Source organism: Aythya ferina (genome assembly GCF_964211825.1).
Source record: "Aythya ferina genome assembly, chromosome: 1".
Lineage (NCBI taxonomy): Eukaryota > Metazoa > Chordata > Aves > Anseriformes > Anatidae > Aythya > Aythya ferina.
Window position 1 is genome coordinate 60,911,519 of NC_140296.1, and position 15,915 is coordinate 60,927,433.

Here is a 15,915-nt window from a genome sequence, read left to right on the forward strand (position 1 = left end):
TCTGTTACCTTCACTGTCTCCCCTCCATGAGCAGAGTCATTGGGTATTTGTATCTGGGAGAGCATGGGAAGGTTGTGTAGAGTTTTCATGGATACCTTAAAGTTCGTAAGAAACTACCAAATACTTAAAAAAAAAAAAAAAAAAAAAAAAAAAAAAAAAAAAAAGTACCAGTATCATTCACAGAAGGAGTAACTTCCACTGAAGGTTTTTTAAATTATTCTCTATTCATATTATCCTAGTAGCAAATGGTACCCTTCTGGAAGTAGGCTTCCTTTTATCTCTTAAACCCCTTAGCTGATGATTTCAGAAATCTAGATGGTCAGTGAAAGCCAAATTTCTATGCCCCACCACAGTTAATGGAGAAACAGGGCCATCTGTTTTAGGCAGCTATCTGAGGATAGGAGGAATTGCCCTCCAAAGTATATTGGATATAGAAAGAAATTAGACAGCTAATTTAGAATGGATGGCCAACTTCCAGGCAGCTTAAATTTGATCTGAGAACTTGTGCAATGGAAATTATGCTATAACTTCCCTGAAGCCTGATTTCACACCTTGCTTTTACCTGTTTACATGACATCCTGATTTCCACATGCAAATACTGCACAAACAGATGAAGATTTGACTTGCAACTCAAAGAAATTGCATAGAAATCTTGATCTTTTTCATAGCCCAGAAATTTAAGTGTAATTTACCATCAGTCCCACTCATAAAAAAAATAATTTATATTTTGATTATCTGTCAGGTTATTTATCCTCTAAAGTTTTGTTTTACCAGTGGGAATGATTTCATTAAATTTAGTTAAAACTTCCTTTAGCACATTTTTGATCTCAAGGTAAATTGCAATATAGCTGTGCAGGTAAAGCGCCGGTATCCTTTTTAAATACTTAAGAAATATTTTCATCACACAGAAGGACTTTGCAATTTGGTGATGTTCTATACATGCATAGTGCAGAAAATTGGTTTTAGGAATCAGAAGTATTGTGCCCAAGTTGTACACTTTCTACTGCAGTATATTTTTATTTTGAAGCAATTTAAAACCACTGAAGATTTTGCACTGATTTCACATTAGGCATTATACTGTATCTACTTCATGCACTAGAAAATCACCCCTTCTTCTGAAGCACTTTTTAATATAGTTTTCAGGTACCATTAACTGCTATTTTTTAACCTTTAGCTATAAGCTATTTCCCTTAAATTACAGGGAACTTTGTTCAAGATGTTGGCCTTTAATCCAAATACAGCTCAGAGCTATAATGTAGTAATCTTTAGACCAGAATCTTATATTTGACCTGGGCAACCTGTTCTATGTGTCCCAGCTTGAGCAGGGGGATTGGACGAGATGACCTCCAGAGGTCCCTTCCAATATCATCCATTCTGTTTTTCTGTCACAGGTTTAAGGCATTTTATGCCTTTGGAAGAGCTGGATGGACCCCATGGTTTCCCAGAAGGGCACTAGCTCTTCAAAGTATATCTTTAAAATACATATCTAAAATGATTCAGAGAAATTGCTACCTAAATGTGTATATGCTTCTCCACTGTCTACAAAAGGAGCCTTGGGTGAAGAGTTGCAGATATTCAGGTTGAATCAGATGAATACAGGCCACACACACTAGATAAGATACTCCCACAAATCTTCCAAAAACTCAGAAAGAGGTTAGCCACTTCAGAACAAGTTGGATATAATTTTTCTCTACCATACTGCTACATCACAGTGTGACTGTTGAAAAACATGCTTTGGTAATTGTTTTTTTGTTTTGTTTTGTTTGTTTGCTTGTTTGTTTGTATTTGTCCTCAATCTGATATTTCACCTCATTAATAATTCCTACACCCAAAAGCAGAAAACATGGAAAATATCTGTTTTTCTCTTAAATTTCAACACATTTCATTTGATCTTAGAACTGATTTTAAATTTCACATTGCTCTCTTTTTCCTTCTCATATACTGACAGACTCCATACACATTTCCACTCCCTGATGACCTTACGAAAACTTGTCGATTTTTTATTTTTAATTTTTGTGGAAGGATCTACAACAATATTACTGATGAAGAAGAAACAATAACCATTTTATCTTCTCAAATGGAAATTGATGAAAATAATAGGAAAAATAAGGTGTTAATATATTTAAAAAAAAAAAAAAAGACTTTGGGATCAAAGCCAATAAAAGCCGAGGTATAGGATTCTACTGCCCAAATGGAAATGTTTGGAGCTACTTTAGTTATGTAGGATATCTCTTTATCTGCCTTCATCTGCCATTGCAGGAAGGTGTAAGTATCTCAGAGGGCTTTTATCATACCTGTAAACACTAGCATCTAAAATGTATACACTAGCAGTAGACTAGCAATAGCCTATAGACACTAGCATCTAAAATGGCTGACCTGGAGACTTAGGAGAAGTACCTTGAAGCATCAGTGCATGATGTTTATCTGTATGTTTACAAACTGAATCTTGCCATTTCTTTTTTTTTTTTCTTTCTTTTTTTTTTTTTTATGTGAAAACCCACTTTGAATATATATACAATATTGATTTATTGATTTATTTCAAATATTTGTCATTAGAGCTTGCACAGAAACTGACAGAAAATTTAATGTATATTATTCACTTCACTGTTGCTGCCCATCTGTCTGAAGGATGCCAGTTTGTGGACCAGCAATTACAGAACTGGTAGGACAGATATCTGAGTCTAAAGACCTTCAAGCTGAGGAAGACACATAACACAGACACTCAGTGTCTTGGGGTAAGATCCTGCCCACAAGGAATGATGTAGAAAGGCCACCACCACATCTTCTCTAATGGCAATGTTTGGAGTAAAAGTAGCTTTAATACTTTTAGAAGAAACACACCTCACAGTCAGAGGTCTCTGGAGACAACAGGCCACCTTCACTGCAAACCCCAGTAAGATCCTTAAGTTTTGCCATGGACTGAGCCCCAATATGCATTCCACTTTTTAGTGTTTCTAGGGCTACCTATTGTCAATGCCCTGCCTAGCAGGCTGGCTGTGCTCAACGTTGTTTGCATTGATTCTTCCCTCTTCTGTGTAAGGACCTGGTGACACCCTAGATTCCACTTGAGTGCTCATATGCCCAAAATCATTACACCATCTAACTTTTAGACACTTCTTTCTTTTCATTACTCCATTGTAAAGGACCAATATACCATGAACAGACTGAAATCACCATGTTATTTTAATACAGAAAAATAACAACTACCTTACACACTAATGATGAGCACACATGGCAGATTTTACAGACCAAATATTCCTTTGATTACTACTAACCTAGGCTAGTAAAGGCCCTTAAGCAGTTGCAGTTTTCATCAAAGATCAGATCTGGGATTTTACAAACTAAAGGTGATGAAAGTGTTGTTTGAGATTTCTCTTTATAAATAAATAAATAAATAAATAAATAAAATATTTAATTCAATCCATTTCCTGGCAATATCTCTGTGAATGGCAGTGAGAATTTTGTGTGAGCAAGAATTGCCTTAAGATAGCAAGGGTAGATCTACATTCTGGGCATTTCTACTGTGCTATTGTAAGAAGCAGCAGTAGGATGGATCACACCCTTTATTCATAACCACAGTAAATCTAGGCTCTTTCTAGCCTTGGTTTATATGAAATATTTCTGCTTTGGCCTCTTTTTTGCATTGGAATATGAAGACTGAAAGGGAGGGTTTGGCCCTTTGTAAAATGGACGGAGTGTTCTGCTGAGACAGTTCAACTTATTTGCAGAGGGCCTTGGCTTCGCAACAGTAAAGGTCTGATACAGCCATGGATACTATCTGCCTCTTGTCCAAGCCCTTCCTGATGGCACAGTTTTCTGATGGTGCAGACCTCCTAGGAGCAGCTCTGCTAAGACTTCCTGTGAGCCACATACTCTTACACCTCCCTCAATTTCCCCAGCTTTGAGCTGACTCAGCACAGAAGGTATTTCTGCTGGTTGAGCTTTGTTCTGAGGAAGGATAAAGCCAGAGAGCATAGCTCAGACACTCCACTTCAAGCCTCCTGCCAAAGCAGACTCTGGAGTTTTCTGGGGAGGGCAGAAGTGGCAGCACAGCTGCTCACTGCACTCTGTGCATGATACATCTACAGAGGAAAATGTCCTCTTGGTGGCTTCCCTGCTGTAGCTGGGGCTGATGCAAATAATCTTCCATGCTAGAAAGGGCTGCAAACCCTTCTGCTCATGGAGATGGGGTCTGTAAGTGTTGCATGAGCTTTACAATTCTGCATGAAATACTACTTGAGTTGGTAAGAGTCACATTTTGAGTCAATGTGTTTTTCCATACATTGAAATCTACATTCAACCTTTGCAAAAAGTTACCTTAAAATAGAACATAAGATACACCCCACTTTTCCTGTGGCTTCATTTTTTGCTTTTGTGGAAGTAAGAAACCAGAAGAATGCATCCTTGAGCAGAAGCTTAGAAAAGATTTTGTGTGTTACTAAGGGCAAAGAAGTAGTAAAACAGGACATGAGAGGAGGGAACAACAAGTAAAACTGTCTAAGGAACTCTTTCTCCTTTGCGATGTTAACAATGACTGAATAGTAAATTGCTTTTTAATAAGTTTTGTATTCTCCTGGGATATGGTTAAAGGGTTAATTTAACGCTTGACCCATTAAAACCGTTGAGTGCAGTGAGAACCTTGTAAGGCTGATCAGATGATTATTTCTGGAAGATAAGTGGTTGAAAACCGAGCCTCACTAGTTCAGGTAATCAAGGGAAATCGGCATAAAAGAGAAGATGCGGCTGAGTAAAGACAGAACAGCTACCTGAGATTCTATTACTTGTCGTCTTTCAAGCATAATGATGAGATTATAGTAACCCTAAACTGGCTGAAAACAGAAATCTGGCTGTCTGTCAAGTTCATTGTGTTGAGTTTTACAACACTCCAGATCTGGTTCCTCTGAACCTACAATAATTATACCAGGAAGACAGGCTCAAAGAAACCCTTTTCAATCTTGGACCTTTGTCAAATTTGGGCTTATGACTAGAATGCCATTGTTTGTGTCATGGGAAAACAACAACAACAACAACATTGTTAATGTTCATTATTATTTTTTCATCATGCAATTCTTAATAAAAATAATCGCCACAAGTCTTTCCTTGCTCCAGCTGTCACACTGCCTTGTGATTTCCTGAATGAACTTGTTATTGAGCCATGAGCCTCTTGGTTTCTCTGTGGTTATTCTACTCAGAGCTTTTTGCTGTAATCAGTTTTCACACCTTTAATTGTCATGTGCCCTCATATCACGCACATGTGATACATTAATGTCAAGTGTATATTTGTTTCCAGCCTGGACTAGTCTCAAATTCAGGCTGTCTTGGTGTGGAGAGAATTGTCTAAAATACTGCCTGTGAGACCCTATTTTGAAACTGCTTTGAGATAGCAGCTGAAAGATTGCAGTTTGGGAAGAGTTTTAGGCATGTTTGAAGCCCAGCTGGCTCCAGCTCTGTTGGGTGCATCATTCCTCCTTCTCAGTGGGAAGCCATAGCTGTCCTTCCTTTTCCCATGATTCATGCTTGTAGAAATGCTTTTCGAGGTTGACGTAGGCTTGGGCTACTCCTATGAAGAGCTGTTTGCACCCACACTTCACTTCAGACTGTGAAGAAAGCAATCGGGTTAAAAGTCTATGTTTGTACTGCAAAGAGCTGTGTGAGATGAGGGTGTCCCCAGCCTGTTACTGGAGGTTGCTGTTGTCACCGTTCTGTGGACAAAGCTGCCTGGGTTCGTCTGGACAAGCCTGGCAGCTGGCATTAACCTGGCTGCTTTCTGCCAAAGTGTTCTACAGCCAGAGCTACTGAAGCAGTAACCTCCCATGGTAGCCAGGCATCAGCAGACCTAGTACTGCTTTCACTTTGTACAGCTGGAAGAGTGAATGTCTTCCCAGCAGCTCCAGACTTCCTTGCAATAGATGCCGATCTGGCGCTTGATGCTGGCAGATGAGGTCTTTTGCCTCTATGCATATTGTGGTCTTGTGAGCTGATTTAATTCAGCCTCCAAAGAAACCTTCCCCTTGGTCTGAACTGTGTCTCCCAGAAAGAGGCTGAGTGTAGGAATGTCAGTCTGCAATTCCAAGAAGTCTTTGAGACACAGATCAGGCCTCAAATACAAGTATAATATATATAGGAATTTGACTAACTGATTTGTTGAATAGCAACCTGTGTTTGTAGCGAGTATACTTCAAGCAGGCACATAGGCATTCAATATTCATTAAAGGCTGCACCTTCAGCAGGCTTTCTCACACCTACGGGACTGTGACATTGTTCATAAGCTGCCTTTATTCTCATTTTCAACTACTTAATATCCATGTAGGAAAAAAAAAAAAATATCATATATCAGTCACCCTGAAAGCTCAAATTAGAATATATCTATATTTTGAGCTTCCTTTAAAATGTGTTTTAGTTGCTATAATCTAGAGTCATAATCAGCAACACTATCATAGGAAAATTCTCCAACACACATCACCAGTGCTAGAACTCTCTTGACACATCACATGTTACTGATTATGGAATAGGGATAATAACTCACTCAGCTGCTATCCTTGGTTGCCAATGAAGTAACTACTTTGGATACCTAAATATGTTTGAGTCCTTAAAAGTGGAGAGAAGCCTAATTTTAGATGCTCCTATTTTTTTAAATATGAGTTCTGTATCTCAATGCAGAGATGTTCAGAGATGTTCATCCTATGGGCCTTTCTCATGTCAACAACACAGAATAGTTCTACAGCCTTAGCCTTAAAATTGAATGGATTTGCCCTCACCAGGGTTTTTGATGAAGCACACAGCAGATGTATTTATTGCAGACATATCTTTCCTGTTCATTCTAAAAATCTGATTCTGTTCCTCATGACTAATAGCCAAGGACCATACAACTACCCAAGTATTTGTCAAAGCAGAGCTAAATTATTAACAGCCTTTGCAGTTTCAGGCAGGACCTGGTTCTCATAACTCAAAGTCTATTCAGTGATGTCTCTGTAGTTCATAAATCACTGACTGTGAAAAATGGAAATTCACAGTACTATGGTATTTGTAATTAATACAGACTTTGCAGTGCCAAACCTTCATAGCCCTCCAAAATAGCATTTTGGGTTGCTTCTTAATATAGTTCAATGCAGAACAAGTCCAGGAAAAAAAAAATGAAATACTGAAGTTACACAGATTGGGGGATTTGGCAGCAAAACAGATTTTTCACTACAAAATGATGGCTCATCAAAACAGAACCATTTCACAGAAGTGTATGTTTTAGCAAAGCTTCCCTGGGAAAGTTTAACCAACCTGAGGGGAATGCTGTTCATTGTGTAGAGAGAAAACAGCTTGAGCCAAGCTGAAATGTTCTGAGATGAATGCCTGCAAACTGAGCCACTATCACTGGCTTTTTATCTTACTGCACATTTTTATTCAAAAAAAAAAAAAAATCTTGGGTATGAAATCCTAATACTTCCTTCCTTCCTAGATTGCACAGAGAAAGCTCACAGCACCACCTGAGCTGCCCAGAGGGCGTAGGGGTGCAGGATTTGGACAGAAGGGATTCCAAATGTTCCCATGCACAGTAGTACTCTTCTCTTTCCTCCCTGACCACATCTCTGACCCTGTATCTACTCTCATGGACTCAAGAGTAGCTCACAGAGCGTACACATCTGTAATTTTCATCAAATATTTCTGGCTAGATAAAATATGCTAATTTCCATCTGTTTGTGGAATAGAAGGCTCCGCTAACGTAATGCTGAGAAACTCAGTCTTGTTTCTTCTATCCAATAAATATACAAGTGAAACAGTTTGGATATCATTTTTTCTTCACATGGATTTAGGATCTCATATTTAAATATCTCAAAAAAAAAAAAAAATCCTTATTTGTGTGAATAAGTGAAACAGAAATATGAAAAGAAACAGGAATATTCAAACAGCAGCCTGAGTCCTGAAAGTGAGGAGTTAAGGATTCTTCACTTCAATTACCTTGGTATTAACAGATCTTAAAAAAAAAAAAAAAAAAAAAAAAAAAAAACAATGCTTGCAATAGTTAATGAAACTCTACAGCGTTGTTATGGACAAATGTTATGAAGGAGTTACAAAGAAACTGCAGAATTAATGGAACTGATTCGAAGCAAGGGTTTTTAAAAGTGACTTAATCTGAGGCTTGAAAACTGAAAGAATTTTTATCCTTGTTGAAAAACTGCTGGCTCCCTTCACCCAAACATATTTATATACATATTTAACTGATTTCACTAGTGAACAAGCTAATGTATTCTAGAACAATTTATTTTAAAATGTGAACTGTAAAATTATGCTACAAAGTTTATTAAACTTTCAGGTGTTACATTTTGACATACTCAGATCTTTCCTTTAACAATGACAGAATGCTACACAAAAATACTGCATTTCATCTGGTGTAGGTCTTTATCTTATCTTGACAGATTATTGCTGGTTAAATTGTAGAGCTGACTTAAAGGCAGGACTCTTCAAGGGAGTGAGAAATTAAGGCTTCACCAAATGGTAATAAAGCTATTAAAAATGCAAACAGCAAACAGCTACACTGTACAGGTTAGACAGCTAATCCAAACTAGCAGTTTAAAAAAGCAGAGCAATTACACTTTTATTTAAATGCAAGGAATATGAGCAAGAATAGAATGAGGTGCCTTGTTTAAATGCATTCTTTTGAATATTTATTAGAAATAATACATGTAGTTAAGCCACTTATCTGATTTCAGTGAATAAGTAAAATGCAAAAGATCAATTTTCATAATTATACCAAAGAAGTCTGTCTTTCATAAAAATCTCATTAATAACACCATTATTACTGAAAAAAATATCTCAGTATTATTATTGTTATTCTAATTATCAGCAAAATGCTACTGATAATGTTGTCATAAAATTCCTTTTTAGTATCCTATTAAGGGAGATAGACTAAGTAGTGGTTTAAGTTAAATCTGGATCCTAAGTGGCATTTAAAAAAATCTTCTTTGTGTATTTAGATAAAATACATTATGTGTATAATTACATAAATTACTTCAGGTTTAGCAAACAAGAGATATATAGGTAATGCCCACATGAATATATATCACTGTATCTATAGAACTATACAACTAACAGTAGGAGGCACGCCAACACGTAAGCACAGTAAGAAAATGTAGCCCAAGGACAAAAATAATTTTTGAGCAAAATTTCAATTAAATACCATTTTCACTTATGTATTATTATCAGAGGCCCCATCAATACTCACTATAATTTTTTGTGCCCTACATTTATTAAATTGGTAAAAAGTTTTTGTGTCCTGGATTTATTAAATTGCTAAAGAGTTTGGGAACTTTAGAAATTAATATTAGGAAGGACACATTGTCTTGCACATGAAGGAAATTCTAGCTGCTCCCATCCATTATTCAGTATGCTTCAAAACTAGGCCAACATGGGTTGCAGGACAGAGGGGAGAGCAAAAAGAACATTTGGAACATGAACCTGACAGTTCATCTTTACAGCAGACAAGAACAAGCCAGCATGGATGGAGAAAATAATTTGTTCCTGCCATGTTGTTCATCACACATATTCATAGCATATCATCATGATGTTCAGGATCCCATGTGAGTACCAGAACCATGTGAGTTCCTAGGCAAACAGAACAACTGGTTTCCCACCTAAAACAAACAAACAAACAAAAACAATTCATAAAATATAGTTTAAGTAAGCAAGCCAAAAACAAGGACTCAGGCTTCTTTGGCAGGTCCGGAGCTGAGAATAACTTTCTGAAGCAGGAGACACCTGGAAGCTGATGAGACAGCTGGGAAAGTGCAAAAGTGCTCATGGGAAGACAGTCTGCCACTCTGCTGCCCTGTCCGAGGCATCACATGAGAAGAAACATGCCATTGGAAGCACAGAAATCTTACCTTGTCTCTGCCGACATAATGTTGTGAGATGTTTAGGTTTATTGAGCAACCAGATTTTCATTTATTTAAAAGGTTCTGGCGGCTTCTGGTTCTTTCTTTTTGGCCATAGTGGCTTAAATAGTCATGGAGACAAAAACATTTGGTGGTGTAAGGAAAGTCCAGCATCTGGGAGGCAATAAACAGAGTAGGCTGAAGGATATTTTTCTGCCCAGACCTTAATTATTAATATATATGTCATTACATGCACAAAAATACCTGAGGGGAGTAACGGGGAGTGGGTATTTACCATAACCCTGATTATAAAATGTTTACAGGATCAATCAAGAAGTAACTAAGCAAGAATCCAAGGTTCTTCCTAAACAGTGTCAGAACATGCCTGTGCAGTTAGCAGACTGATTTTCTGTTAAAGCATGTGTTGTTTTTTGTTAATTTTTATATTTTTCTGAAAAACAACCTCCTGGCAAGTGAAATGTATTTGTATCTATAGCTTGATGGTCTTCTCCTGTCTTAAAACACTTGAACAAAAGTAACTTATCCTAGCAGAGAGAGTCAGGTAAGTTTCAGAAGCAACTTTTAGTGTATTGCAATCACTGGATGCAATAGAGATAGTTATACTTATCCCAATGTGTCACAGGTGGCATTTACCACTATGCATGAGTGTTAAAGCAAACAGAAACAGCTTTTATCACAGCAGAATGTCATGATCTGCACTTAGGGTTCAATCTTTCCATCGAGTATGTGGGCACAAATTGACATGCCTCAGAGAGTAGGATTGAATTCTCCACTTATTTTAGAAAGCGTTCTAAAAATACAATCAATATAGGGGGATGTAAAAATAACTTCTTTTTTCTTTTTTTACTTGCTAGGAAGAACTGTGCATAAATTATGGATTTATTTTCTTCTACTTGGGAATTATGTAAGTTGTACAAAAAGCTCAAAATAATTTAATACAACTATTGTGCATTTGCATCTGCATGTCTCTAGTGATTTATCTTTTCCCCCTTTTTCCTTTTTCCTCATTCTCTTGTTCTCTCTCTTCCTCCCTCCATCTCAGTCTCTCTCTGTGACTCACATGCACACACATACATGCACTCTCCAGTAGCAAGGACATCTGCAGCAGGCAACCCCCCAGTTTTCCCACTTGAAAATGTTCATGTGGCTTCCAGTATGATTTTCCTCTGCTTATATGTATAGCCACTAACCTCTATAAGACACTGTAAGATTTCTGTTGATTTCTTGGGTTCATGCTTAGGGCAGGTTTCACTTACTCGGTCCCTGTCTCCATCCTACTGTTTGGAAGTATTGTGGATACTCTATAAGTAGCGACTGATGTTAAGGAGGAAGAATACAAATAAAATAATAATAAGACTGCATACTCTTCAGGACAAGAATTGTCTCATTTTGTCTAGCGCTATTTCTACTATTGTAACAAAGTGGATCATAATTAAGCAGAGACACAAAGATTACTCACATTTGGACTTAATCCTGCAATTTTCCTGTCCAAAAGCCCTCATTGGATTTTCTTTGCCAAACAGTTAAAAGTTATATAATAGCAAAGCTTCCCATATATATAGCTAGGAACACGGGGTTCCTAGGTCTATGTGTATAGTTACCTGTACATTCACAAAAGGAGTGACAAAACTCGTTATAATCTGGAGGTGCTTGCACTGTCACAGTCTTTAATTATGTGATCTTAAAGCACCCCTCCAAAAAAAAATCATACAGATTTAAAAAGTTAGGCATGCATGGCATTTTACAATACTCTTTAACAGAACTGCACTGATTTACACGTCAGAGTCTCTGTCACTCTAATCTCTCTTCTCCCTAACACATTAACAAATTTATCAGCCTTGATGTGCTGTGTACTAACTAAAAGGAAAATCTTGTTTTCTTTTGGAGACAGTACATTAGAAGCAAAAGTGCTCACAAATGTCATTTAAGAAGTTAAGTGTCTTGTTTTTACTATACCTTCTACATAAAGACATACCTGCTTTGTGTTTTTCCTATGACCAGTCCTTAAGCTGTTTCAAAACTGGTATTCATTCCTCTGTTAGATCTCTTTCTTCTTTTTCTTGTCCTTCTCATTTTCCTCCTCTTCTCTTCACCTCTCCTTTCCTCCTTTCTTTCTCTTTCCCCTTTTTATTTTCCTTTTTCATTGGAATTTGAAGCTTTGTTGCTGATTTGTAAGTCAACATCATCTCCATAAGTCAGTAAAGATAATCTAAAAAAATATTTTCTCAGAATAGATACTTAAAATATATGTATGTATTCAAATGTTAACCTTTCATATTTTAATGAGCACAAACACGGAAATAATGTTTACAGTGGATATGCATGCTGTGGTGAGCTCCTGAAGCATCATCTTTTGCACAAAAGGACCACTGCCTCTTAAGACTACTTATATGCATGAAAAATCAAATTTGGACACTTAGACACTTTTGAAGACTTGAAACAAAACATTAGTGAAATAATTGCTGAATCCAGGAAATTACAATGAAATGATATGTGACACATAATGTCTGTCAGTGTTTCTGTGTGTGAATATACTTGAATATACTTCAGGCCAGAACTTGGCCAGCCACTGAGCACTGCCAGGGAGGCTTCAGCAGCCAGATAGTATTTTTCTCAACTAGAACAATCTTTTCTGCACAATGCTGTGGATGTGGCTGCTGTTCCCAGGATGGGACACAAAATGAATCAGGGAAAAATAGATTTTATGGTTACTCTTTGGGGTAATCACTGGATGTTAGTCCCCATCCAGAATGGTTTCTCCTGACAGTGCAAGCCAGGGCATACCCATCACTATCCTTGCTTTGCTCCAGGGAGCAAAACCAGCTATTTTTCCCACTTGGAAAGCAGTGGGGAGGTCTGTGCCTGCGCTCTGCTCTTCCATGCTGACTCTCTGAAAGGACAGCTGCTACATCACATTGAGGAACCGAGTTTTGCCATCCTTACAACAGCAAAAATGTTGCTAGTCACTGCTCCCGTGGATCAAAGATGATGGGGAAAATGTGTGTTTGGTGAAAAATAGGACTGTGATTACAGCAGGAAATGTTCTGCAGTGTATGTGGTAGCTACTCTGGAAATGTTCAACACACATTCCTGGTATGTACAATGGGTTTATGCCCTGTCTTTTCCCCAAAATCAACTCCCTCTCTTCCTCCTTCTTCCTCCCCCACTTCAGCACATGGTGCCCACTGTTGCCTCAGCGGAGAACCCAGAGCCCTGAAAACTGCTACATGTTGCAACTGACCCACTTGTATGCCCACAGAAAAACCTGCTGCCCCACTGGAAGTGCCAGGTGCAAGCAGCCTGACACTGGCAAGCCGAGGAGCATGCTACCTCCTGAACCTCGACTGTGGCTCCTCGGGAATATGACCAGAGCACCACGGATGTGCACAAAGAAGCTCTCACCTCAAAAACATGTCAGGAAGTATGTGGCAAATCACCCATTGAAAGTTAGAGGGAAACAATGTTCTGTAAAGCTCACCAGGCAGTCCTTAGATGCACCTGTAATCCTTTTTCCACCTGTATTATCATGAACTGCAGCACTTGTTTTCTTTAATTTCTAAGTGTGGTGTGTCCTTTTAACTCCAAATCTCTTATTTTCTCCGTTATATAGTTCAGGTTCTCTACAACAGTTCCTGTAAATGTCAGCATGGCTCCATATGTAATTTCTCTTCACTCATAGCTGTTGTTAGCAGAACATTACACAGAAAAACATATACCCCATCTCTCCAGGCCCTCCACCCCAATCTCTCTCCTGATATTGGAGGTGTATTATGACTTTTATTTCTATTTGGCACTTTAGGAGAAGGTTGTGTTTATAATTCTGACAATGCATGTGTTTATGTTTAAAGTGTATTTTCTGTCTCAAAGTAGGAAGGCAAATAACCATTATCAGTCACCATTTATTAAATAAAATTGTAGCTAGTAAACAGCCAACTTTAGCCATTTTTAAGTCCAGCCATTCAGTTAGTATGGCATTCCCATTTAGAATATATTTACCTTTAAGAAAAAATACAAAAATAAAAGATATATGGGAAACGGAGAGGAGGACTGAATGATTCATAGGAAGAGTCATGGCTCCTGTGGAGCTATTCTTTGTTTCACAACACAATCTGATCTGCAATCCTGTCTGCTCAAAAAACAGTGTAAAATGTTATTTCACCCCTCGTTTACATGGTAAGAATGTGTTGTGATCCCCAAATGCTGAAGAAAGAAATACAGTAGTGCATGCCTCTGATTGTACCTCTTTCTTTATGAAAAATCACATTACTGCAAATAATAACTCTAATAGGCCTCAAAACCACTGTTCTTTATCATTGTTGTGACAAACACCAACCTGTCTTGGCTGTGACTTGCCTTCACTTGATGGTCCACAGCTCTCTTAAAGTTGTCTTTTGCCAAGCCAGTGCAGCCTGGCTGACCCAAGGTGTACATAATTGTGCCACACAGATGTATTTGTGCCATGGTGTCTTCACAGGCTTCAGGCTCCTTTGAACTTCAGGACTCCTGGGGGAACGTAGCTCTTTTTGCTGCATACATTTCACAGAATCACAGAATGGTTCAGGCAGGAAGCCGCTGGAAGTCATCTTCTCTAAGCCCCCTACTCAAGCACAGAAACCCAGAGCAGGTTGCCCAGGCACATCTCCAGGCGGCTTTGGAAGGTCTCCAAGGAGGAGACCCCACAGCCTCTCTGGGCAGCCTGTGCCAGGGCTCCTCACCCGCACAGCACAGAAGTGTTGCCTGGTGCTCAGAGGGAGCCTCCTGGGTGCCAGTTTGTGCCCTGGGCCTCTGGTCCTGGCACTGAGCACCTCTGACAAGAGCCTGGCTTTGAATTCTTTTCACCCACCCTCCATATTATAATGCATATCAAAAAGATCCCCCAAGCCTTCTCTTTTCTAAGTTTAATAGTTCCACTGCTCTTAGCAGTTGCTCTATGTGAGATGCTCCAGTCCCTTAGCCATCTTCATAGCCCTTTGCTGAACTCTTCAGTAGTTCTCTCTCCTTCACTGGGAAGATCTGAATCTCACACAGTACTCCACCTGTGGCCTAATCAGTGTTAAGCAGAGGGAAAAGAACCCCACCCTTGACCTGTTGACGACACTCCTCTTAATGCAGCCCAGGATACCATCAGCCTTCTTTGATGTGAGAACACATAGCTGGTTCATGCTCAGCTTGGTATCTACCGGGATTCCCAGGTCCTTTCCTATGAAGCTGCTTTTCTTCTGGGTACATCCTGGTGCCAAAGGTTGTTCTTCCCCAGGTTTAGGACTCTGCACTTCTCCTAGTTGAACTTCATGAGATTCTTGTCAGCCCACTTCTCCAGCTTGTTGATATCTCTCTGTATGGCTGCATGGCCCTTTGGCCTACCAGCCACTGCCTCCAGCTTCATGCCGTTTGCAACAAAATGGTTTCCGGGATTAGCTATTCTGTCACCTTCCCAAAGATTGAGGTGAACGGCCTGTAGTTCCCTAGGTCCACTTTCTTGAGGACGAGTAACATCTATTTTCCTCCAGTCTTTGGGCACTTCTAACCATCATGATTCATCAACGATTATCAGGTGGCCTCTCAATTATCATGAAGTGATGGAAGTCCACCAGGACACCTTGGCATCCTTTCTAACTGCTGAACAGGCTGATCATCAGCTGAAGGGAAAGTGACTGCTAGTGTTGTTACCCAAATGCTGAGGCAGGATTGCCAGCCTGGATTGAAAACACCATTAGACTCAGGTTAGAGTTTGTTGGGATAGATGGGAGGGATGTTAATATTGTAAGAGCAGGTTTAACCCTGCAACAAAGGCTGCATCCACTAATTTAGCTTTACATGTTCACCCTGCCATCTTACACATACACTACTTCACACCTAATTCCCTTCTCCAGTTAATCACTTTTTTTCCTGCAGAGAGAAGTCTAAGTGCAGTTGGTGGGGTAGTTTACTGAAATAACCCCCCCAAAAACCACCCAACCAGCCAACCAACCAACCAACCAAACACTAGGCTGTGGATTGCACCAACCATAGCTCATTCTGCTTTGAGTCA

General features: G+C 39.0%; 1 long non-coding RNA gene across 1 annotated transcript; it reads right to left on the minus strand.

Annotated features, from left to right (window-relative positions):
- Positions 1 to 9,898: 9,898 nt before the first annotated feature.
- On the minus strand, positions 9,899 to 15,498 carry LOC311440069. Its single transcript, XR_014695194.1, has 4 exons — positions 14,218 to 15,498; positions 13,363 to 13,516; positions 11,860 to 12,093; positions 9,899 to 10,037 (listed from the first exon to the last, which is right to left on the minus strand). It is a non-coding gene; the product is annotated as an uncharacterized lncRNA (long non-coding RNA).
- Between the last annotated feature and the right edge of the window lie 417 nt (positions 15,499 to 15,915).